The sequence below is a fragment of the Ictidomys tridecemlineatus genome, chromosome 1 (genome assembly GCF_052094955.1).
Source record: "Ictidomys tridecemlineatus isolate mIctTri1 chromosome 1, mIctTri1.hap1, whole genome shotgun sequence".
Classification (NCBI taxonomy): domain Eukaryota; kingdom Metazoa; phylum Chordata; class Mammalia; order Rodentia; family Sciuridae; genus Ictidomys; species Ictidomys tridecemlineatus.
The window spans coordinates 17,671,516-17,694,930 of NC_135477.1; the positions used below are offsets into that span (position 1 = coordinate 17,671,516).

Consider the following 23,415-nt stretch of genomic DNA (forward strand, 5'->3'; position numbering starts at 1 on the left):
CCTATGTGGAAGCTAGAGTAAAATAAAGGAAATGGGGAGAGAAGGGTGGGACAACATAAAGAATCAATCACATGTAAATTAATAGACTAGCGAAAGGAAGTCAAGTAGAGAGGAAGGAGATGGAACAAGGGAGAGAGAATGGGAGGATCGTGAACTGAAATAGATCTCTATGCATATATGAGTTTGTCAGGATGAACCCAACTACTATGTATAACTATAAAGCTCTAAAAAAAAATTGTTATGTAACGCTGGGGCTGTAGCTCAGTGGTGGAGCACTTGCCCAGGATGTGTGAGGCCCTGGGTTCCATCCCAGTCCTGAAAGGAAAAAAAAAAAAAAATGTTAATTACAAGCTGAAAGGATAAGATTTTTAGATATGTTGGATTCAATAAAATGCATTATTCAGATTAATTTACCTGTTTCTTTTTATTTTTCTTAACGCAACTACTAGAAAATTTTAAATTAAAAATATGGCTCAGTCATATTTGCACTGGACAGCGCTGCTGCAAAGCATAATTTAGGAGAATGGAGCCTGGCAAACCTTTTAGTTAGGCCAAATTACTTAAGACTGAGACTCCTTTTTGCACAATTTTCTGAGCACATATTTATCTGTTTCCCAAACAGCATCAGATTAATGCCAATTGTGCATTATTTGACTCTCACTATTGGTCTCCTCTATGGAGCTCTGAGCACAAGGAACATGTAAATGCCAGGGTGTGGTGCCAGGTTCCCAGCTTCAGTCAGGGTCAGGAGAAGGTGACAGTTATGGCAGAGAGGAAAGGGAGTCCTTCTTGCCGTGGGGGCCAAACGGGTGGGCTGTGTTCCTCAGCTCGATGAGGCCACTGCAGCCAGCTCAGACCTGTGAGGAGAGATGGAGGAAGGGCCCTGCGAATGCTGGGCATGGCCTGGCCTCCTCCTCCCATGCATGCTGGCCTCAGGAGGCCCATGAGCAGCCTCCCACCATGGCTGCACTGAGGTCCTCAGATCCACTTGGCCTGGTTATGAGGTGGGATGGACAGAGGCCTGCAATGGTGGCTTTGTGAGGGGTCAACCTCTGCTGTGGTCTGAACATTTCCCCCAAAGTTCACATGTAGGAAACTTGGTCCCCAACACAGCAGTGTTGAGAGGTGGGACCTTTGGGGGTGGTTAGGTCATGCAGATTCATGTACCCGTGGATGAATGGATTAAAGGTTATCGCAGGAGAGGCTTTGCTACACAGGAGCTCTCTCTGGCACACTTCCTCATCTCACATGTGACGCCCCCCCTCCATGTCACAATGCAGCAAGCAGACACAGAGGCTGGCTCCATTCTCTCCAACTTCCCAGCCTCCAGAACCAAGAGCCAAAGAGACTTCTGTTCTCTATGAATCACCTGGCCTGGTGATTCGCTGTAGCAGTTAAAGTGGATGAAGACCCCTCCTCCCAGTCTTGCCCATTAGTCAGAGGGGGAGGATTAGACAGGGCCACAGCCAGCTCTGTCAGTCACCTCCAAAAGGTGCCACATTGCACATTCACAGATGCACAACAGGCCACCCAGGAAAAGTGAAATGAACAGGCCAACAAACCCCTCATGTTGCTGGAGTTCAGCCCCAGACTTGGGGCTCGGCAGAGGAAGGAGTAGAGGGAGGCTCCCGCAGTCTCCGAGGGGCTCACGGCCTGCGCATGCTGCTCTTTGCCTGGAAGAGCCTCCCCACCCCCTACCTTGCCCTCAATGTCGGACTTGAGCTGTTCCTCTGTGAACCCCCCTGCCGCAGTCTTGGCTGGGAACAAAATCACCACTCACAGCCTTGTAGATTCAAACAGCAATTCTTTATTCCCAAACTCACACCGGCACTCTACACTCGCTCGGGGGAAATCCATGCTTCCACTGGGCTCTGCATCCCAAATACTCTCTCAATCCCGGGAGAACTCAACGGGAACTCAAGGAGTGGATGCCTGGAGGCAGCAGGATACGCCCTATTCCCAGCAGGATAGACCTTAAACCTGGAACCGCCCTAAACCCAAGGAGCGCCCTAAACCCTGATCCACCCTGGTCCTTGAGCAAGGTCACCTTACATGCAATGTCACTGCAAATGACCTGGGTCATGCCATGCGTCATTCCTACTTGGCAATGGCTCTCAGCACCCCCCACCATGGCAATGGCTTCTCCAACCTCTGCCCTTTTGCCCCCAACCCTGCCCTTCGTGACAGTACCTAGTTTGGTGCCACCTTCCCCTCCCCCAGCTCCTCCAGAAAGGATTAGAGACGTGTCCCCAGCTGGAAAAGCCAGCTCTGGAACAAGCACCGTTTTATCTCAACCTTCCCTTTTTTTATTCCAAACATGAAATAGAGTTTTATCAGGCACATTTAATCATTGCTCTTCCTCCTCTTCTCCCATTACGACAAGGTGATTTAAGCTGCGTCCTTGGCAAGCTCCAACGAATGGGAATCAAAATTCAAGTCACTTTGCAGCAGCACATCCTAGAGTTTATTCCTTCTCACAGAGGTTCACTCAGCAGACCTTCCCAGAGCTCCTTCCGAGAGCAGGGACAGTGCCATGCTGCTGTAGGGTCACACGGTGGTCCCCAACTTCCGTAGCCGATGGTCTAGTGGGAACTAACTCACTGTGTCCTTGGCTGTCAGTCCATACATGGGACGGGCTATGATGGAGACATGAACAGAAAACTGGTAAAACAGATGACAGAGGCACTAATGGTCTGGAGACTTCAGGTAAGACTTCACAAAGAGGAAGTGACCTGTGAGCTGGGAAAAAAGATAAGAGATGTTCCAGGCAAAGGGGACAGCAGATGCAAATGCAAGGAGATAGGAAAAGGCACTGTGAATTCAGGACAGTGAGAAAAAGTTGGACATGCTTAGACAATCAGGCACACGGGCAGGAATATCACCCGTGAGACCAGGGAGGAAAATCAGGCTCTGATTTTGAAACATCACCTGTGTTGCTGGAGGCAGCAGGAGCTGGTTATGTCATTCTGTAGGAAGTTCCCTCTGGAAGCTAGCTGGAGGTTCGACCATTCTGGAGTGTGTAAGACACTATGCAGGGCATGGCATATTGGACCCTGGAGAGGAAAACGAACCTTTTATTTTCATTTATTTTTTTATCTTTATTTTTATTTTTTGCAAACTACCTAAGGATCATTTAATTACTTTATTCGCATATGCATGCACATATGTGAACACAGCAATACATCTGGCAGTCTTCTTTCTAAAGAGTTTAAAAAGAGTCATCAAATTCTCAAAAATACGGCTGTCAGAATTTTTCAGGTTAGAGGAATTGACTAAAATGGTATTGAATATATTGTAGAAATAATTACTTTTCCTTGGCATTTGACAAAAATGTTTGCTGAATTAATTGATGTATGAATTAGTAAAAAAAATACTTTTGGATAAAAGCCTCTGAGGCAAAAAAAAAAAATGTTAGAACAAGATTAGGTCAGAAGAGGGGATTTATAATGGGAACGAACCTTTTATTGTAAAGATCTGGTGACTACAGATTAGCAGGCAGGAATGAGGACATTGAATCCCCAAAACAGGGGATGGCACAAGTGTCCACACTTCTCTTCCCATACCCACAGCAGGGATTGCTGAGTAATCACATCATTATTTCCTGCTGAGTCTGGTCTTGGTCACTGATTTTTTTTTTCCCCCAGCATGCAACTCAAGGTGGCCACCACCATTTAGCTGAGATGACACATGGAATGAAACAGGTTTTCTGTTCTTACCCCAGGGAAATAAAGCCTAATGAGTAACTTCAGCTAGGTAAGTTTAATGTAAAATTTCCAGAGAAATAATATTCAAAATAAACACAAAAAGTTGACAGGGAAGAACCAAGTTCTTAGCCTTCAGAAAGTGCAATTTAAAAGGGGGGTACTGGCATTTGAGCCTAATTATCCCACAACACAGCAGAATCATAGAGTAATCATTCTAACCCTGTCACTCCACCATACACTTGGAAACTATAAGCAATTCCTGAGGCCTTGCCCCACAGGTTTTGCCTTCCAGTTTCCACTCATACCTGCAGAAAGAAAAGGGTTGCAAAGTCTAATGAAAACAATCAAGTTGGAATTCCCAAAGGGCCAGGGCAGCCGTATTCCTGGTCTGGCCCGACAAGGCAGCTGTGCCCCTGGCTTGGAAAGGGGTGAGAATCCATCTGACCTTGTTCCCTCCTTCCCTTCCCCAGTCAGGAATCCCAGAATGACAGCAGCACTCCAGTTCCTGAAAGGTCCCAGCTTTGTGCTCTTGCTCCAGTGCCCTTTAGCCTCCCACACTGGGCTTTGCTATGCCTTCCCTGTACTTGACCTCTGCCCAGGCCTATATTTCCTTCTCCCACCTCATAGACCCAACTAAGAAAGCAGAAGGAAAGAAACATTGACCTTTGGGGTCTCCAAGATCAAACCTCTGATTTAGGGCAGCCTGCAAGGTGCTTAGAAAAGGGGTTCCACTCATTCCTCAAGTATGACTCCCCTTTCCTTGGTATGGTACCACATATCATTATCTATTCACTTCCTTTCATCTCAGTGGGCAGAGCCCCAAGATGCTATGAGTGATCTCCAACAGGCTGAGAGTCCAACGTCAGGCAGGGGACAGGAACCCAGCTCCCACACCTAACACCAGCCAGGGTCTAGTGGCCTGGTATTCCCTGACCCACAAAGGAAACCCAACCAGAAGCCCTCAGAGGAAATCCTGCTAAGACCCCACCATGCCATAAAATGGGAAACTCATCCACTACGGCTCTCAGAACTGTAAGACATCCATGGGACGAAGGTAAGATCCTCGGCCAACTCAGGAATGAATCTGGAACCCCACTCTCAGTTTCCCCCTCTGTAAAATGGGGACTCCAAGGCCAACTTTGCAGGCTTGTTAGGTAGATTGTGACTGTGTACAGTAGGAGCCACCTCACAAGATCACTGGCACACAGTAGGGGCTCAGCACCTGCTAGCTGTCATCAGAGCCCTGGCTCACCACCTCCAACTACAGACCAGGTCAAAGGACCTGGCCACCCAACCGTGGTCCCTGACATGATAAGCAGATATTGTAGTGTTAGAATGGAAGGAATTGGGCCAAGCACCCTCCTGGGACACACTCACTGCCCAACACCTACCTCCTAGCCACCTGAATTCCTCACAAGGGTTATCTTCATCTTGGTGGACCAACTCAGCCCCAGAACTTCACATCACCTTGGGAGGTTCCTACAAATCTGCCAAATACTCACACCAGCAATCCCAAGCTAAGGAAGGACGCTCAGTAATAACAAAAGCAGGACATCATGTGCCTGATGCCTGCTCTGCCTTCCTCTCTCGTCAGCTCTGACGTCCTGAAGACTCCCTGTGGACAGATCCATGCATGACAGGGAGGGTGGGGAGGTTCTGGATTACCTCACCAAGGGCCCCCCAAGTGGCCATACCAGCAGCACTTAGGGCCCCAAGGTCTTGGTGTAGTGATCCCAAGCTGGCAAACAGTTAGATACCCCTTAAATAATAACCTCCCCTGAATCCAGAGATCAGAGAGGACCTCGGATGGTCGTCCTCAATCAATGCCCCACACTATGCAGCTTTGGCTCCAAACATACCCAGAAATCCCAAAGCCCGCCAGCTAGTGGCCTTCCTCTCCTTTAGGAACCATCCTGGGCTCTGACCCACCACCTGAGAGATCGTGCCACAGCCCAAACAGCTTATCCAAGAAAGATCTTCCAACTTCATGAAACTTCCCTGAAGGCAACTTGGACAAACATCCCCTCCATGTTTTCGTGTCCCTTATAGATGGCTCTAGATGCCTGCCCACCTGCCCACCACTCCGGGTTACTGAGGCACTGAGATAACTCCCTTCTTAGAAACCCAGACTCACAAATACTAACCATTTTCTGGAGGATTCCAGGCCAGACTCCAGCCACGGCAGTCACCTCTCCTCATGATTTCCACTGCTGAAAGGACAAAGGCTGTCCCTATGCAGCTCCAGAACGAAGCAGGGAAGGCACCTGCCCGTGACATGAACATTTTTTTATTATTTTATTTTATTTTTAAATTTGTTCTAATTAGTTATACGTGACAGTTGAATGCATTTTGACACATTGTACACAAATGGAGCACAACTTCTCCTTCCTCTGACTGAACATGGTGCAGAGTCACACCAGTGGTGTAATCATATATGTATATAGGGTAATAATCTCCGTCTCATTGCACGGTCCTTCCCAACCCCACACCAGCCCCCACTCCTCTCTGCACAATCCAAAGTTCCTTCATTCTTCCCTACCTCCCCCGCACTATGGATCAGCATCCGCTTATCAGAGAGAACATTCTGCCTTTGGTTTGGGGGGATTGACTTATTTCACTTAGCATGATGTTCTCTAGTTCCATTTTTTGCCTACAAATTCCATAATTTCATTCTTCTTTGAGGCCAAGTAATATTCCATTGTATATATGTACCACATTTTCTTTATCCATTCATCCTCTGAAGGACATCTAGGTTGGTTCTATAGTTTACCTATTATGAATTGAGCTGCTATAAACATTGATCTGGCTGCATGTGACATGAATATTTAAAGAATTCGTAGTACCCCCTACCAACTTCTTTGACGACATGTTGAAAGATACAACAGAGAGAGGCCCTCCAACAAGGGAAGGAGGGAAGACTTGGCAACATACAGTAAGAGATGACCTACTGGCGGTGAGAAAGAATATTACTAATATTACTGACAATAGTCACTTACTGAGCACTTACTACATACCAAGTCCAGAATTCACACTTAGTATACATTATTGAGTGCTGCCCAGCCTAGAAGAGGTTATTATCCCCAATTTACAGCTGAGGACACTGAGGCTCAGGGAAGACAATGACTGTGCAGATCCTCCACCAGTAAATAGAGAAAAGTAATGCATACCCATCTTTCTCTGGACTCCTAGCCCATCACATGGGTCACTATCCCCTCTGGTGTTGGACTGCAATCCCGGCCCCATTACTTCCTAGTTCCACCAGGCCTGGGACCATCTTCCCACCCCAATCTACTTCCTCAGTTGTAGGATGGGGAGGATTTCTTCTGCCCACCCCATCTCCCTGAGGTGCTTGGGCATCCAAAGAGCTCAAGGCTGGAAAGCATTTTGTAAACTTCAAGGTATCATGGCTGACAGTGTCTCCCACCATTCCTGCCAAACTACATGAATTCCTCCGGTGGAGAACATTGCCCCTCTTGGCTCCATGCTCCTCTCTAAGTTCCTCCTCTTCTCCTTGGAAATACTTTCTGAAATTAACAAGGTGGGTGCTGAGCCCCAGCCATGCCAACTTCAGGTACCTGGAGTCCCAGGCCCTTCATTAGCATCTGCCCCCATGGGACCCAGAGCAATCCCATGCCCAAAACACAGAACCAGGTTACCCAGGGCCCCAACGTGGGGAAATGTCATGATTTTTCCCATGTGAACAGTGACACGAGATATGAAAATAGAAAGAGACAGAGAGACTCCACCCCACTGACGATTGGTCCCACCAAGCTAAAAAGGAGCACAAAATTTCCAGACTGGGCAAGATCAACAAGGAATTGGCTTGTAAAAAGGAAAAGAGATGGCATTTTCTGGAGTTAATGGGTCTAAAAATAGTGTGAGGTTTTCCACTCAGCCGTGGTGGTACTCCAGGATGCGGCCGTGAAGCGTTTGTTACAACAGCTACTTGCACGTTCAGAACCGTTCACAGTGACCGGCTCCCCACCCAGCTGGGGACAGACTGCCACCTGTGCCCCTCCTTGGAATGCTTTTGTTCCCTTTGACCCTGGCAGAGTTGATTGTCCCATATTCTGAGTTCCAGAAACTTCCCCTAGCAGCGTTTCCAAATCCGTTTACCCAAAGTACTCCCAACAGAAGAGGAGAATTGGCAATGGGGGAGGAGATGTGAAGAAGAGGAAGTGAGATCTGAGACTTACCTTTGGATGACCATGAATGTCCTCCAAATGTCAGTTTGACCCTAAGAATTATTGAAAAGATCTCACTCTACTCCCCCCGCAAAAAAGTTCAAATTTGCTTTCATGCTTAAACATCAGCTTTTCCTCAATCTCACAGTTATACTGTCACTCCAGAAAGGAGGGTGTGCCATCAAGAGCCCCTTGGCTCGGGACTGCAGAGGTAATACCGTGCAAAGCGGAAGTCGTCACTGAGGACCCTGAGCCCAGAGCTCCTACAGCCACTGAAGCCAATCATTCATTCATCCATCAGTTCATTGACTCATTCACTCGACAAGTAGAGGCTGAGCTTCTTCTAGATGCCTAGAGAGAAGAGCCCTGTCCTCCGAGGCCTTGGTTTAAGAGAGGAAACAAACAAGGAGACTGGGATCACATAACTCTGTGACGAATGCTCCCACTGGGACTAGCCACAGGGGTTCTGGGAGCAGGGAGATGAGGATCAGGAAATCCTTCCTGCCAGGCTACCGCCCACCCTGACAGCAGAGAGTCTTGTGTCCTTGGGCAAGCCAGCCTACCTCTCAGTTTCCTCATCTGTCAAATAGTCATATAGTTTACGTGGGGGTTAAATGAGTTCTAATTAAAGCAATGCAAAGTGATGAAAATACACCTACTTCTTCCTGAGGGGGTCAATAAATATTACATATTAAGCTGAATCCTGAAGTATAGAGGGAATTGGGATGTGGGGTGAAAGGAGATAAAAGGAGAGAAGAATGTGTTCCCAAGAGGGGGAACAATCTGTTTAAGAACAAATAGTCAATAAATCAGTCAATAAATATTTCTTGAACAAACACATCCTTTAAAGAGAAGTGAGAGTAATGCAATCTTGATAAGCCACACCCTTTACCTATTGTTCCCTGGAACGTGTGCGTAGGTGGTACAGAGTGGCACCTGAGTCTGGTATCCACAGGTAAGCCTGCCACATTTTCCTAAGCAAAGTGCCAAATCCTTAGGGGCAGACATTAAACCTTTCCTCTCATAAGATCCCACAGCCCTGAGCCAGCGTGACTGCAGCCTCTTATTCTTTGATCCCCCAAAGTTGACCAGTTGTCCCCTCTCCTCCTTCTTTGTATTATTTCACCATCACTTTCTTCCTGAGGAAAGATCTTGGCCAAGACCATGGGAGAGAATATCCCACCTCATGAAATGACCTGAGACGTGCAGCCTGCAGCCAAGGAGCCCTGGACTTAAATCCAGGTCCTAGTTCTGCCAGCTGGCATCACTGAACCCAGGGGTGAGTCACCTGGTACCCAGGGCAGACTGCTCACTGGGCCTCTCTGAGGAGCAGACCTCAGGGCTTCTGATGGCCACCCATCCCGGTTCTTACTGCATGAGAAGTTTCCTGGGATTTGAGAGTTGCCGTGCCACAAGGAAAGTGTGAGGCAGAGAAGTTGGTCACCCTCTGAGGTGGCCCTGAGAATCCATCCTCGCCCTCCATCTTGTTTCTCCTGTCCCATGTTCTGTCCCCTTTTTTCCGCAGACTTGAGTCACAAGTCAGCACAGAGTAACATCACAGGAGATCTGTGTCTCAGCTGACCCACGGGTCTGTGCCCATGCAGAAGGCAAAGGAAGAGAGGAACCAGCCACTGTGACACAACGCACTCGAGGTCGGAGTCACCCCTCTGTCTGAGGTGGGAGGACTGGACCAGAGCTCTCAGTAATTTCATGTCGGGCCCAAACCAGCCCAGCCAGCATGTTCCCAGGGCCAGGTTAGGAGCAGCTGGTCCACTCTACTGTCTAAGAACAGGTTGATGGAAATGATGACCCCTGGGTGCCAAGCCAACGGCTCTTCTCTGCAGGGGTTCATTGAGACCTGATGCTGGCCCTCTAGGCAGAGTGGGCCAGAGACTGAAGAGGTGCTCTCAGTTGGGCCCCAACCCCATGCACGCTGGGAAATCCAGAGAGTCCCCAGGGGCCTCCGCTCAGCTCCCCAGGGTGTACCCCGCCTTAGGGATTGCAGCAGGCTCTCTGCCATCCCCTCAGAGAGACATTTTGTGTTTTCAGTCACCAATCCCCACTTACGCACTGGTCAGGGCTGGAATGCCAGGCTATATTAGGTCATCCCAAGTCAGGCCTGCTGATCTTTCTCATTAGCCATATCACATCGTATTTTTAGGGGCAGCAGAGACAGACAAAGCTAGAGGGTGAATTTTCTTCCTGAGTACCCACACACCACCTCCATAAAAATATCACACTTGGAGGTCCAAGAGCCCCCATAAGTTCTTTCCACAGTCTGCAAAGGAACCAGCTCAGAGACCAGAGACAGCTGATTGTAGGAGCCTGAGGCAAGGAGGGATCAGGGTCACCTACTGTTTTCCACCCCCTGTAGCCACCTACACCCACCAGCCCACAGCTCTGCTGACCAGCTGGTTTCTTGTGGCTCAGGGCTAGAAGACAAAGATCTAAGACTCTAGTGGGGACCCAACTGTCATCCTTCCTGCCCCTCCCCATCTCTCCGGATGCACAGTAACTCAGCCCGTGGTTTTGTGCTCTGTCCCCTGCCATACCCATCTCACTATGGCAGGGAATAGACTTTCCCAGGAAGCAGAAGGAGGAGCAGGATACCCATTCCACAAATGAGGAAGAGAGGAGAGATGAGGTGATCAAATCATGGAGACAGTAGTGGGAGGTGAGCACCTCTTTGATGGCCCCAGGGGCTAGGCTCAGGGGCCAGGCCCAGCTGGCCATGGAAGTCGATGCACTTAATAGCCAAAGAGGAGCTGTTGAGCAAGGGCTTCCTTTCTCCCAAAGCATAGTCCTGGGAGGGAGCAGTCCTGGAAGCTCCCCTGTACGTACATGTCTTCCTCCCCAGCCTTCCTGGGGCAGGCAGCATCCACAGGGCTGGGAGCTGGGCAGGGGAGAAACCAGAAGTGTCTCCAGGGACTTTCCACTTGTTCTCTCTCCCCCCAATTCCTGTCCAGTCTTCCTCCCTTCTCCCTTCCCACCCCCTCCCTCACACACACACACACACACACACACACACACACACACACACACAGACACGCATACACAGGTACATCTGGGACCCAGGAGTGCAGGGACCAGTTCTAGATGTCATCTTTGATTTTTACTCAAGAAAGGCAAGGAAGGGTAAGTCCTCTGGTCACAGCTTTTTGGTCATCAGCCCCTCCAAGTCCTTTAAACCCATGGGTCAGGACACAGACCACCTCACAGGTGGGCTGATCAGCAGGACACTAGGCCAGCAGGACAATTCCCCTTATCTAAGTCACTGTCACTTCTGCTTCCAAGTCTCTGACTCCATCTCAAGCAATGAAGTCAGGCTCACTCTACTTACTGACAGCTCCACACAGCTAATGAGAGGACGTGCCTCAGACGAAGGAGCAGGGCTCTAGCCTCCTTTCACTGGCCACATCCGCATTTTCCTGACCACACTTCCCCCCTCCACCCCTCCCACACCCAACTTTGGCCCACAGACTTATACCCGCTGGCCACACCCATCCCCAAGACAGTAAAGGCCCCAGGGTCAATAAGGCCACACCAAGCACCCAGACTACAGGTGGGGAGTGGAAGAGGCACTGAGTGGACCAGCCCAGCAGTTTCAGGCTAGAAAAGGAGAAAGGTGTGTACAGACCAATAGAAAGAGAAAGAAAGGAGAAGAGAGGAGAGGAGAGGAGAGGAGAGGGGAGGAGAGAGGAAAGGAAGAGAGGAAGGAAGGGAGGGAGACAAGAAAAATCAAATAACAGAGTAAGATGAAGATCTAGAATACATCCCCCTACATGGTGTGATTAAGAATCCCAGGAAGATTGTAAATGGGAAATGATCATGGAGACATTTGGGGAGCTGGTGACATCCAGCTGGCCTTAGAAAGCCAGGAGGAGTGAGGTCCCCAGTTAAGTCTCTTCCTCCGGGTTCCAGGTGGAACGCAGGTCAGCAGAGCCCAGGGCTCCACACTGCTGCTCTGGACAGAGACACACACATAGCTGACTCAGAAATTTTGGGCACTTCCAGGATCTTGTGTTCAATCACCATCACAGTTTTGACAGCTGGACTTTTGCAGGACTGTGGGAAGAGGCAGAGCATGGGTCCAGAACACTGGTGGCTCCACAGCCCCTGCTCTCAGCTCACCTGGTTTCATTTTGCCAGATAGATCAAAGAGTATTCCTCCAACTCACCACACACAAAAATGCACACTCCACCCACCTCTGAATCCATTCCTAGAAGATTCAACCATGAAAAAAAATCACGGGTGCCACAGATCCTGCTCGGGATAGCCAGGATTTGGCCATGCCTCTCACGATGATCACTGTTATACTATTTACAGAGTCAGAAAACAGTTGTGAAAACTATGATTCTGCAAAAGGTTCGTGAGAAGGAGGAGCAGGACCCTGGGGCTGGACGCCCAGATGACCGGAGTCTCCCACCTCTTACCCAACAATGTAAAAGAATTCCAGGAATTGGTGGATGGCTGGAAGATCTTCCTGACTCACCCAACAAGTTGTACGAAGCAGCCTTATATCCTCCAACTATTGGCTTCTGTACGACAGCATGTGGGTGATGGATGTCTGACTTTGAACTGACGGACTCCGGATGAGTTCAAAGAATCACTTAAGTCAGTGTCAACACAGCTTGAATTAGAGTTGATCATAACACAAGGACCAAGGGGCATCCGACTAAAGAAGCAAAACAAAGTACTTTAAAGTCATGCAATCTTTGAGAATATTAATGAGGTGACTTTGACACAAAGGTCACAGGGCTGTATCTGTTAGAAATTTATTAATTGCAAGTGACAGGAAACTCAGCTTGGATGGGCTTAAATAAAAGAAAAAAGCATTTACTGGATAATGAATTTTTTTAAATCTAGGGATATATCTGACTTCACACATGTCTAGATTAAGGGTTCTGTTGATGGCATCAAAATTCTATTTCTTTCCACTTTTCAGAGCTCTGCTATCTACCATGACAGTCCCAGGTGACAGAGAAACAGCACATCCAGTAAGAAAGACACCTGATCTCTCCCAGTAATCTCAGTGACAGTCTTTGAGCATCTCATTGGCTCTGTCCAACCCAGAGACAAGATGTGATTCAATCACTGTGGTCAAAGTGGGGGATATACAGGCTACCGTCAGGGGCTCAGATTATAAGGCCACCTTGGAGCCCAGTCCAAACATGTAGATGGGCAGTGCTGAGAGGGATGTGGGCAGACATAGATGGAGGATAGGATTATTGCCAGAATTGGGAATGGAGGCTGGGAAGGCAAGCCACAGGTGTTCTGTGGATCAGTTTTCACAAAGGATCTCCGTCACACGTGAGAGGAACTACAGATAGAAACCAACCCCCTCAATACCATTAATTATGCTCTCTCTGCCAGTGTAGGGAGACTTCTAGAAATGCTGCCCAAAAAAGCTGAAAGAAAGTAAACAAAGTGTCTCCCCCCATGGAGAACCTGGAGCTGCAACCTAGCAAAGAGCACCATGTCTCCTGCCTCCCTGGATTTGGCTCATGTAGTCCTGCCCCCAACCAGGAGAACTGTCCAGGTCTCGTCTGCAAAGTTGAGACCAGCAAGATATGAGTCACTCCTGCCCTCTGATAGTAGGGCCCCAGGGACTGGGTCAGCAGAGATATGCACAAGATTTTCTCCATTGTTCCTAGGACAGAAAGTAGGGCGCCACTGTCACTGAGCAAAGCACTCATCATCATCAAGAGGAGTCAAGACCCAGAAGAAAATACCATGTGCCAAATCCAAAGGCAAAGCATCCAAAGCATGAAAGAGCAAGTAACCACACTGGTCACCAGGACAAATGAGAGTACAATAGAACAGTGTGAGGCAAATGTGGTGCGGTGAGTGGCTTGGGACTGACACTGTGAACCATGAGCACAAGCCAGAGCTGTTTGCAGATGAGCAACAGCAGTGACAAGCAGCCCCGGACTCTGCCAGATCAAGGCCATGTAACGGAAAACCCCGAAGTGGCTATTAAAGTGTGCCCAGAGTAACCCTGACTTTGAAGCTCTCCTTTAGCATGCACCACAGTGTCTATGGCTGCCCACAAAAAAAGCCTGCCAGGAATGTGACTATGAAGCCATTATTCCCTGTTCATGCTGACCCTTTTCTGGTCCTTCCTATGAAATCAGGCCAGCCTTAACAAGTTGAGATCACCTTTTGACCATGGCCTAAAAGCACTGCAGTGTTTTAGATAGAGAGACGATGGACGGCCCTCTACATCCATTAGCTCTACATCCATGAATTCAACCAATTGTTGATTGAAAATATTCAGAAAAAAAGAATTACACCTGTGCTGAACATATATAGACCATTTCTTTTCTTTATTTCCTAAATAATAGTATAACAGCTATTTGTATTATATTGAGTATTTAAAGTAATCTAGATATGATTGAAAAAATATAGGAGGATTATGTAGGTTATATGCAAATGCTACATCACTTTTATAAAAGGGACTTGAGCATCTTAGGAGTTTGGCATCCATAGAGGCTCTGGAACCACTTCCTGCAGATGCTGAGAGATGACTTTGCACACACATGCACACACAGGATATGCAGTATAAGTGTGTACGTGACATATATGTATATTCATATTCCATACACACATGTACATGCATAACCTGTTCTTCTATATGCTCAAGATCCTTCACAGGCTGTTCCCCCAGAGGAGCCCCCCACTCCAGCCTGTGCTCATCTCAGGCCCTCTGGTCATCATCAGCCTATGGGTCTCTCCTCACCACATTTGTATACTCTCTCTTCTTTTCTCTGTTTCAAGCACACACACACACACACACACACACACACACACACACACACAAAAGCAGATGATAATCATAGCTCTTGGAGGTCAAAAGACCTGTGCATCTCCTGGACTCATCTCAGCCCTTTTACTAAATCAGACTCTAGTAACTAGCTCTAGGAGTGGGGACGGCAACCCTGGAGACCAGCTCTTTCCTGCAGGACCGCAGGGATCTGTTCTAGAGACATACTGTTTCCTGCAGATGTCGGCCTCTTCAGAGTGAACAATCCCCTGTCTTAGTGAGTACCCAGGTGTGGAGCACAGTCACACAAGGCCTGTGCCTGTTTTTGTCCTTGCACGTCACTCTCGACCCCATGTCCTCCCCTTTGCACTCTCCTTTCCATGTGTTAATGTAGTCCTCCGTGCGCCTGTCAGCTGACCTGGGTGTGATGGTCACATTGAGCATCATTCACTTATTCATCCAACAGATGTTTAGCTCGTGCCTTCTGTGGATTACAGGTGCCTGAGACCCCACATAAAACAAGGTTCTTCACCTGGTGAAACTCGCACTCTGAGGAGTAAAACATGATAATCACACCGATATGAGATGGTAAAGGCGCAGCGAGGACCCTGGGACAAGCTGTGGACTGTGATTCTGAAGAAGGGGTAGAGTAGACAATGAATTGAGTGACCCCAGTCAAGTCCCGTAGGTCCACCTATAAAGTCAGAATGATAATATGCATCCACCTGGAGGACTGGTGAAGTCTGCATGAGAGTTCATATGTGAACAGGGCTTTGCAAACAGCACCCGGGCACGTGGGAATATGCCCAACCCCTAGGAGGGGTTGAATCAGTTTCAATATTTTGCTCATATAAACAACACTATTATGAGCACCTTTGAACAAATCTCCCTATTTTTTTCTTTTAATATCATTATTAGTATATTTTTCAAGAGTATGACAGTGAAGACAAATGATGTAAGTAATATTATAGCTCTTCTTACCTACTGCCAGTTTTCTCTCTAAAAGATGAGGCTCAATTTACATACAGCAACTGAATGCGCACACATATTTCCAGATGTGATATTCAAAATATTAGCCGTCAGTAAAGCACAAGCATACAGCGATCAGAACACACCCCAGCTGTGGACCTGAGGTACTGCCACAGCCTCCCTGGCCTTGGATTTTGTGATTTCTCCTTTTACTGTGACTTTATGATTTCCTTTTTGTTTTTTAACTGTAATATAATACCTAGCAATTGTTTCCAGGCTCATTTCTTTCACTGCTTGAAGGTTGTTCAATTAACCAGATGAAAGGGTATCCATCCATTCTCTCATGTGTCAACCGTCAGCATTGATATCAAATTCCCCTCATTATAAGTAGTCAGTCTAAAATGCACAGGACAGGAAATTTTTCCCAATTATGCTTTCTACTTAATGTTTTTTTCCCATTATGTTCATTTCCTCTTTGATGAGGATTTTTCCTTTCAGTTGTGAATATCTTTTTTAAAAAATTTTATAAATTTTTCACATCCATCTTCTCTCATCTCAGCCTTCGTTTATTCCACAGACAGACACGTCTTCCCTCTAGACTGGAGACGTTGCAGTATTTCCTTCTCATGTTAAGAAACTTCTCACTTTTGCTACCAGTTATACAGGATGACTACAGAAAAGTGTTCAGAAGGAGTGTTAGAGGAAAAAAAGATGTGCACAAATTTCCCACCCAGCAATAACCATTAACAGTTTGATTTGTCCAAGTTTGTTCTCATTATTTAATCTCTATGAAATCATTCTCTACCAGTCATAACCATCTCTTTCTCCTAAATATATTAAAAGAAGTATTCTATAAACATTCTATAGTATGAACATCTTTCCACATAGGCTTGTTTTCTCATTAAATATGCAAAATATTCCTCTGTCTAAATGTTGCAGAGCTAATGTCCTACTGTTGGTAAGAATTACTGTTTCCAATTTCTCACCATTATCTCTAACACACAGTGTATTACCATCGTGTATTTATACATCTTCTCCATCCCTGGACTGCGGCAGCCATTGGGTCTTTTCAACTCTGTGTCCTCTTAGTATGGAAGTGAATTTATATTAAGTTCCAAATAAATAAATAACAGCTAACAGTTATTGAGCAATTACTTTGCACCAGCTATTTCTCTAAACACTTGGCTTGCACTGATGCATTTCTCCTCTCTCTCACACACACAAACTACAGATGAGTGAACCTAAACACAGAGCAGTTAAGTCAGTAGTTCCCTTTGCTTCTTCTCATTTTCTCTGTCCTCTCAGAATTTACATTTGATCTAGGACAGGCTGGGCAGGGAACCTGGGGCTGACCTGAAGTGGAACATAGGTCCTCACTCCACCAAGCTTGGGGCCCTGAGGAGAGGGATGGTGAGGTTGGAGGCTGGTGGGAGCAAGGTGTTCAGAGATCCCAGCAGAGGAAGCCTGGGTGGCTCCACACTTCACAGAAGCCCCACCCACAGTCCTCCAGCCCTCAGGACTGAAGTCCCCCAGGAGTCTTGACAGTAATTACTGCAAAGCCATTGCTTCTTTTAACTGCAACAGTCCCATGAGGTAGATGTAGGTTTACCCATTTTTCAGATGATGATATCATTGCTGTGGGACAGGAGACAATGTGTTCCAGGGTCACATAGATGCCTCGAGATGGAGCTAGGATGTAAACCCCCAAATCCAAGCTTTTCTCTCCTGGGTGCTAAAGAGCTTGGGAGAAATCAAGGATCACAAGTGGCTTAACATGAAGAAATCTCTCCAAGAGCAAAACATCTGCATTTCTCATGTTTTCCTTTTGGTTTAACATCTGAAACATTTGTCCAAAAGCCACATAGGGGCCACAGTTAAGTTGGCCCCAGACCATTTGAGTAAGAAGAACAAGCAGTAAAAAAGAAGCTTGCTCAGAGCTGAAGAAAATGAGGAGGCTGGGGGCTGGCCCAAGATCAGCCTCTCTGGGCAGCAAGACTGGGCATTTGGGGATGGGGAGGGAAGATGGCAGGAAGATAGACCCAAGGCTTAAACCCTTGTACAACTGACACCAAACCCCAGGTTCTTTTGACTTTTAAAGTAAAGTGTCCAGGGGATGAGAGAAGAAGAGGGAGGGAGAAGTGCTGGGGAGTGATACTGGCCATATAATATTGTTATATTGTGTGCATGTATGAATATGGAACAAGAAATCCCATCGTATGTACAACTATAATGCACCAATAAAAAATGGTGGAAAGAAGAATTACAAACTAAACAGGTGTCATGGCATAGCTCGGCTTTCAAGTCTGGGTGTTATTTTGTAAGGAGCAGAGGAAGAGTGGACGTGGCTTTCCACATGCAGGATGACAGCAGACAGAAACAAGAGTCCTGTGTCCAGACACAGGAAAGCCAGGGGGACAACAGAGAGCCAAGTGCACTAACCTGAGTCTGGAGGCTGGAGTCTCAGGGCTGCTTTCCGAGAGGCCATTGTGAACATCACGGGCTTGGGGGGCCTTGGAGTTCGTCCAGCCCTAGGCTCTAGCTCTACTGCAGAACACAGGACCTTCCATCGGGCTGAAAAGAGAAAGCTAAGAACCCAAGAGGTCAAATCCCTGCCAAGAATCACCCAAAAACATGGGCCCTAAGGGTCTGATGCCGGCCCCACCCAGAACCCCAGCCCAACGCACTCAGCCCAGAGCAGCCTCATGAGCGAAAAAGCCTTCCAGCTCCCAAACCAAAGAGGAAAAGGGTAGCACTGTGGAGCCTGCCGGAAGCCAAGCACAGGCCTGGCCAAGGCACCAAAACACTAGTTACAGCTGGGCAAACCGAGGCAGAGAGCACCTCCTGGCAGACAAGGCAGTGAGAGGTGCCAAGTCTCAGGTCCCCTAAACTTCTTGGACACAGATGACCGTTCGCAAGGTCCTGGACAAACCTGGCACAGGAACCTACAAGGTGAGTTCCAGATGTGCAGATTACTGGGTCTTCTGATCCGAAGCAGAATCCCAGAGGGGCAAGTCCCTGCAGGCTTTCCTCTGACTCCTCTGGCCTGTTGAGTAGATGGGGTAACTGAGGCTGGGAAATGGGAAGGGAGGGAGACCAGGCTTCTTGGCCAATTAGGTCAACACACCATGATGGCCAACTGAGGTCACTCTCTAAGCGATGTTTGCCTTTAACCAGGAAAGAAAGAACTGACCCAGGAACCAGTCTCTAATAACACGTTAGATGTTCAACAGAGGGCGGGGCAGTGGGGTATAGTATTTTATAAGCAGGAACAGCTCTGAAATCCCACTATCTGGATCTGCACAGGGATTGGCAATGACATGGGTGGCAGAAGAGGCCCTGGGCTTCCCTGAATGTCAAATCTACCCCTAGTCAGCCCTAGTTATGGCTGCAGCCAACACATTCCACCATCCACCAGTCCCCCATCAGGCATCCAGGGAGGATTCTTCCAAACAAAAAAATGTGCTATTCCCACTTTCTGAAAAACTATCAGTGGTTCCTCATTGCTCGCAAGATAAAGTCCTTTGTGTACCATTGCCTGATCCGGCTCACTCCCCTGCCCACCCCCTCTGTTCTCACACCACATGCACCTACCTGCCAGAGGGGACTTCACATAGTTTCTTCAACATATGACACTCCACCTCCTGCCTCACTGCTCCCCTCCACTCCTGTCCCTTTGCCTGACCCATTCCTGCCCATCCCTTGGCTCTCATCTAGTCAGACCTTTTCCAAGCTCATTCCCCCTACCTGAGCTCAGGCCATGTTCTTCCACATCACCCTGTCACCCACCCCCACCTGTATGTCACAGGGCTTACCGCTCCCTGGTGCCATTTAATATCTGTCTCTCTCACAAAAGAAGTAGCTCTGATTTCCTTGCTCACCACTGTAGCTCCAACTCTTAGTACAAATAGAAGGACACTAGTGGTGTCGATTTAGGCACAGCTGCGAAAAGTCATTGCCGAACGAATGAAGGAACAAAGAAACGAATCCACCATTCATTCATCAATGTCTCAGAGACTCCTCTGGGGCTAGAATATTTTTAAAAATTAAAAAAAAATACCTGAGAAGAAGGCCCAGAAGGATCCACAGATGCTGAGGAAGGAGGAGCAGAATTCCCAGTGTGCCCAAGAAAGGAACAAGCGGGGACATTGACCTGGGTTGGTCCCCCTGCTCTCGCCCAGTCCTCAGCCTCAGCGGCGCTTTCTGCGGGGCACCTTGGGGTCTGCTCCTTGGCCTCCTAAGCTCAGCCTGAGCCACAGACATGGCGTGGGGATAGCTCAGAGAACTGTGGCCAGGGTTCCCTGAGTCTCTCTCTCACCTGGCTCAGAGAGGAAGATGGGAAGAGGACTCTGTGTGTGTGTGTGTGTGTGTGTGTGTGTGTGTGTGTGTGTGTGTACACAGGTGTGCACCTTTCTCAGGCTCTGGGTCCCCCAATGGATATTCTCCTTTTGGCTTTGGTTGCCTGATCCACCTATTCTGAGAAAGGCCGAGCCTATGAGGTACTGATTTACTCTTGCTCCCTGAAGATCAGCTAAGGGTAGACACCACACGGGTAGATCAGGGTGTGAGTGGGAAGGTGTTGGCACACTCTGGTTCCCTCCTGGCCCAGACATGCTTGGCAATGGCTGCAGGAGTCTCCTCCTAGCATTGCCCACCAGGCATCCTTCTCTGACAGCACAGGTGTGCTGGTTTTAGTAGTGGTGCCCCCCCACCCCTGCCCCTCTGGCCTAAGGGTGCTGACAGTTTCCAACTGTGCAAGTCCCAAAGTGCTTCTCTGCTTCTTGGAGACCTCTGTTAGCCCTGCCTGTACCTTGTAAATATTCCCTCTTCAATCGCACTACTTCTCGGTGTGCCATCTTGTTTTTCTCAGATACAGATTGCAAAGAGGTCCCAAATTCCTGGCCTTAAACAGGCTGGGAAGAACTTTAATAGCCACTCCAGCCTAGCTTCCTATCCCCACTCCTCGTTTCTCTGTGGTCAGATAAATCCCCCTTCCTTGGAGAAAAGGCCAGCCTGGATGCTAAAGAAAATACCTGCAGAGAATCAGTTTGCCTCTCCAAAACGCCTGTATTTCATCACTCATCCACCTCTTTCTAGCAGCTTCCAAGGAGCCAATGCACGAGTTGGGGAGGGGCGTGTTGCACTTAGAATCAATGAGACAGCAACAAATTCTCCTGGACCTCCCTTGGCTCTAAGTGCATGTCTACCTTCAACTCCCTCAGGTGCTTCCAGGTCCAGGTGAGCAAGGTGGCCCTGGGTGTCCATTTATAACAGGTACACCTGTGTATGAACACAAATGTATACACACATAGGCATGATTGCACACATGTACACATACATGCATGCATTCTCATATACATGCGTCCATGCATTCATACATATTTACATATACATGAACCTATAAGAAGTTTTAGCACACATCTGAAATACACACTGCATCCTCCATTCAACCCCCAGCCTTAGGGCCAGCTGTCATAAAGGAGGAAACATGATATGACCCCTGCCCGTGCTTCACCTATGGCAGAGACAGGAGACAGCAGATTTGGCAGTTGGCATTATCTTAAAATAGATCGATGAAAACCTCTGTAAGATCCCTTAACCTGGGATCTCCCAAAAAGTGTTCCAGCAAGTAGAATTCACTGAGGTGCTTTGTAAAATATGAGATTCCACAGCCCAGGGCAAACAAACTGGGAAACAGACCACCATGTCATCCTCTCGGAGAATCACAAACGACACAGGTATATTAAGGTCTCTGAGAAGCCCTGAAGAGAAGACATCTGTTAAAGGCCAGGAGATAGGTGATAGACCGGCAGGCAGACACGTCCATAGCTACATACTTATTTACACATATACCTAGAAAGACTATGGATAGTTCTGTAGTTAAATTAACTCTGTAGACCATACTTCTAAATGACAACCAACCACTTTCATTTCACAAATGAAGAAATGGGGCTCAGAGATGAATTGGCTCAAGGTCACACAGCTGGTGTGACAAATCTGGGGCTAGAACTCAGGCTTACCAATGCTGTGGCCTAGGTTCTTTCCAACAGACCCCATTCCCCTTTTTGAATTCAATTCTAAACCCAAGGATTTCTGGTAATCAAAGAGATAGATGCCTATTTCCAAAACAAACCTCATGTGTGTGACTCCCCTCAGAGATGGCCTGGCTCTCCTGGAAGGCACATCCTCTGCTGAGCAAGGTGCTATTTCCTGTATCCTGGGGTCTTGGGCCTATTTGGGGGTAGCAGGGCCCAAAGAGGGGCCCAAAGGCAAGCCTGACATTGGGCCCTGGCTCTGGGGACCCAGCTTCTGATATGCCACTTGAGTCAGGAAGGAAGTCTTCCAGACAGATATCCCTAGGCACAGGAGCTTGCCCTACCACCCCCAAGGATCAGATTAGAGAAATGAAAGCTGAGGTCTGACCTGGGCCATGGTGCCACAGGGCACAGAGCTGCCTGCCCTGTCTGACCCACCCCCTCAGCCCAGCGCCCAGCTCCTATGCTCTGGGCTCCCAGTCACAGCACCTCTCCCCACTGCACACTCCTGGTACAGATCAGGGCCTGTTGCCCTGAGTGGACACATGCATACACTCCTTCTGTCACACTGTCTCTGTTCTGTGCATCGAATGCATCACATAGGCACATCCTGTCTCCTTATGCACCTCTAAAGCTTCTAGAGGACAGGGAGGGCCATAACTCTGCCAGCGCCTGCAGAGACTGGTGGTGGGCTGTGCGCAGTGCCTGCAGCACAAGAAGAGGACTCCTCCAGAGAGTGCCTAGCAAGGTGCTGTCACAGGGAAGGCAGGGGGGCCTCGGGGCTTATTAGTAAGTAACTCACCACATCCAACAACCAAACAGTATGCACTGGGGATATATGGCATCGGATGGAGCATCATGGGAAGAAAGTGCTCGAGGGACCCTGGAATGATGCATGACCAGACTTCCTCGGGGCCTTGCATCCCTCATCAGTGCAATATGGGAACTGAGGATGGCTGAGGCAGCTTCTGGCTCTCAAACTCTGATTCGATTATAGACAGGGCGAAGCCTAAGCCACGTTTCATCATTCTCCCCTCCAGCGCTCTAGCACAGAAGCAGCTGAACAAAACCTTGCAGGGAGGGGGTTGTGCTGTGCCAGTCCCAACCAGGGTACTGCCTTCCCCCACCAGATGCACCTGCAGGAGCGAACCTGACAAGGCAGATCCAAGGGCCAATAGCTTTGATACCCCAACCAAAGTTTATATAAAGAGGAGATCAGCCACAAACAGACCTTGGTCCAGATAACAGAACCCAGGTAGCATGGACAGAAAGTTGTGGGGTTCCAGTCTCATCTCCTGCTCCTTTGGCAAAGATCCCCATGGGAGTCACTTCTCCTCCTCAGTTCCCCTCCCCATCCCACACTCCACAGGCTGCTGCTGGGGGCTTTCTGCATGAACTCAGAAGCCTAGCAGTCCAGCCCTCGCTCCCCACTGTCCCAGCTTCCATCTAAGGTTTTTCTGTTGCTACGTTGGAGCCCCAGGAGATCCACAGCACCAGAGGCCCCTTTAATGTGGCACGTTTGCCCATACTTTCCCTTTCCTCAGGCAGCAGACCCAGTGGGTAAAGGAAAGCCAACACCTCCCTACCAGACAGCTCAGAAGAGAGTCAGGAGCAAGCCGTGTTTGTATCTGCCCTGTGGCTGGAACACACAGCCTGGGTCCTGGAGGCCTGCCAGACTGGCCTATTGTCTAGCACTGTTTGCCTTTGGGGCCATGGGTGTCCTGGAGTGGGGAGGGATTGCAGAGCCTGGGTAGGGGTGGGC

At 48.4% G+C, this 23,415-nt stretch overlaps 1 long non-coding RNA gene across 1 annotated transcript; it reads right to left on the bottom strand.

Moving 5' to 3' along the window:
* Nucleotides 1-1,784: 1,784 nt before the first annotated feature.
* Nucleotides 1,785-10,845, bottom strand: LOC120885539 (uncharacterized). Its single transcript, XR_013439040.1, has 3 exons — nucleotides 5,849-10,845; nucleotides 2,929-3,053; nucleotides 1,785-2,636 (listed from the first exon to the last, which is right to left on the bottom strand). It is a non-coding gene; the product is annotated as an uncharacterized LOC120885539 (long non-coding RNA).
* Between the last annotated feature and the right edge of the window lie 12,570 nt (nucleotides 10,846-23,415).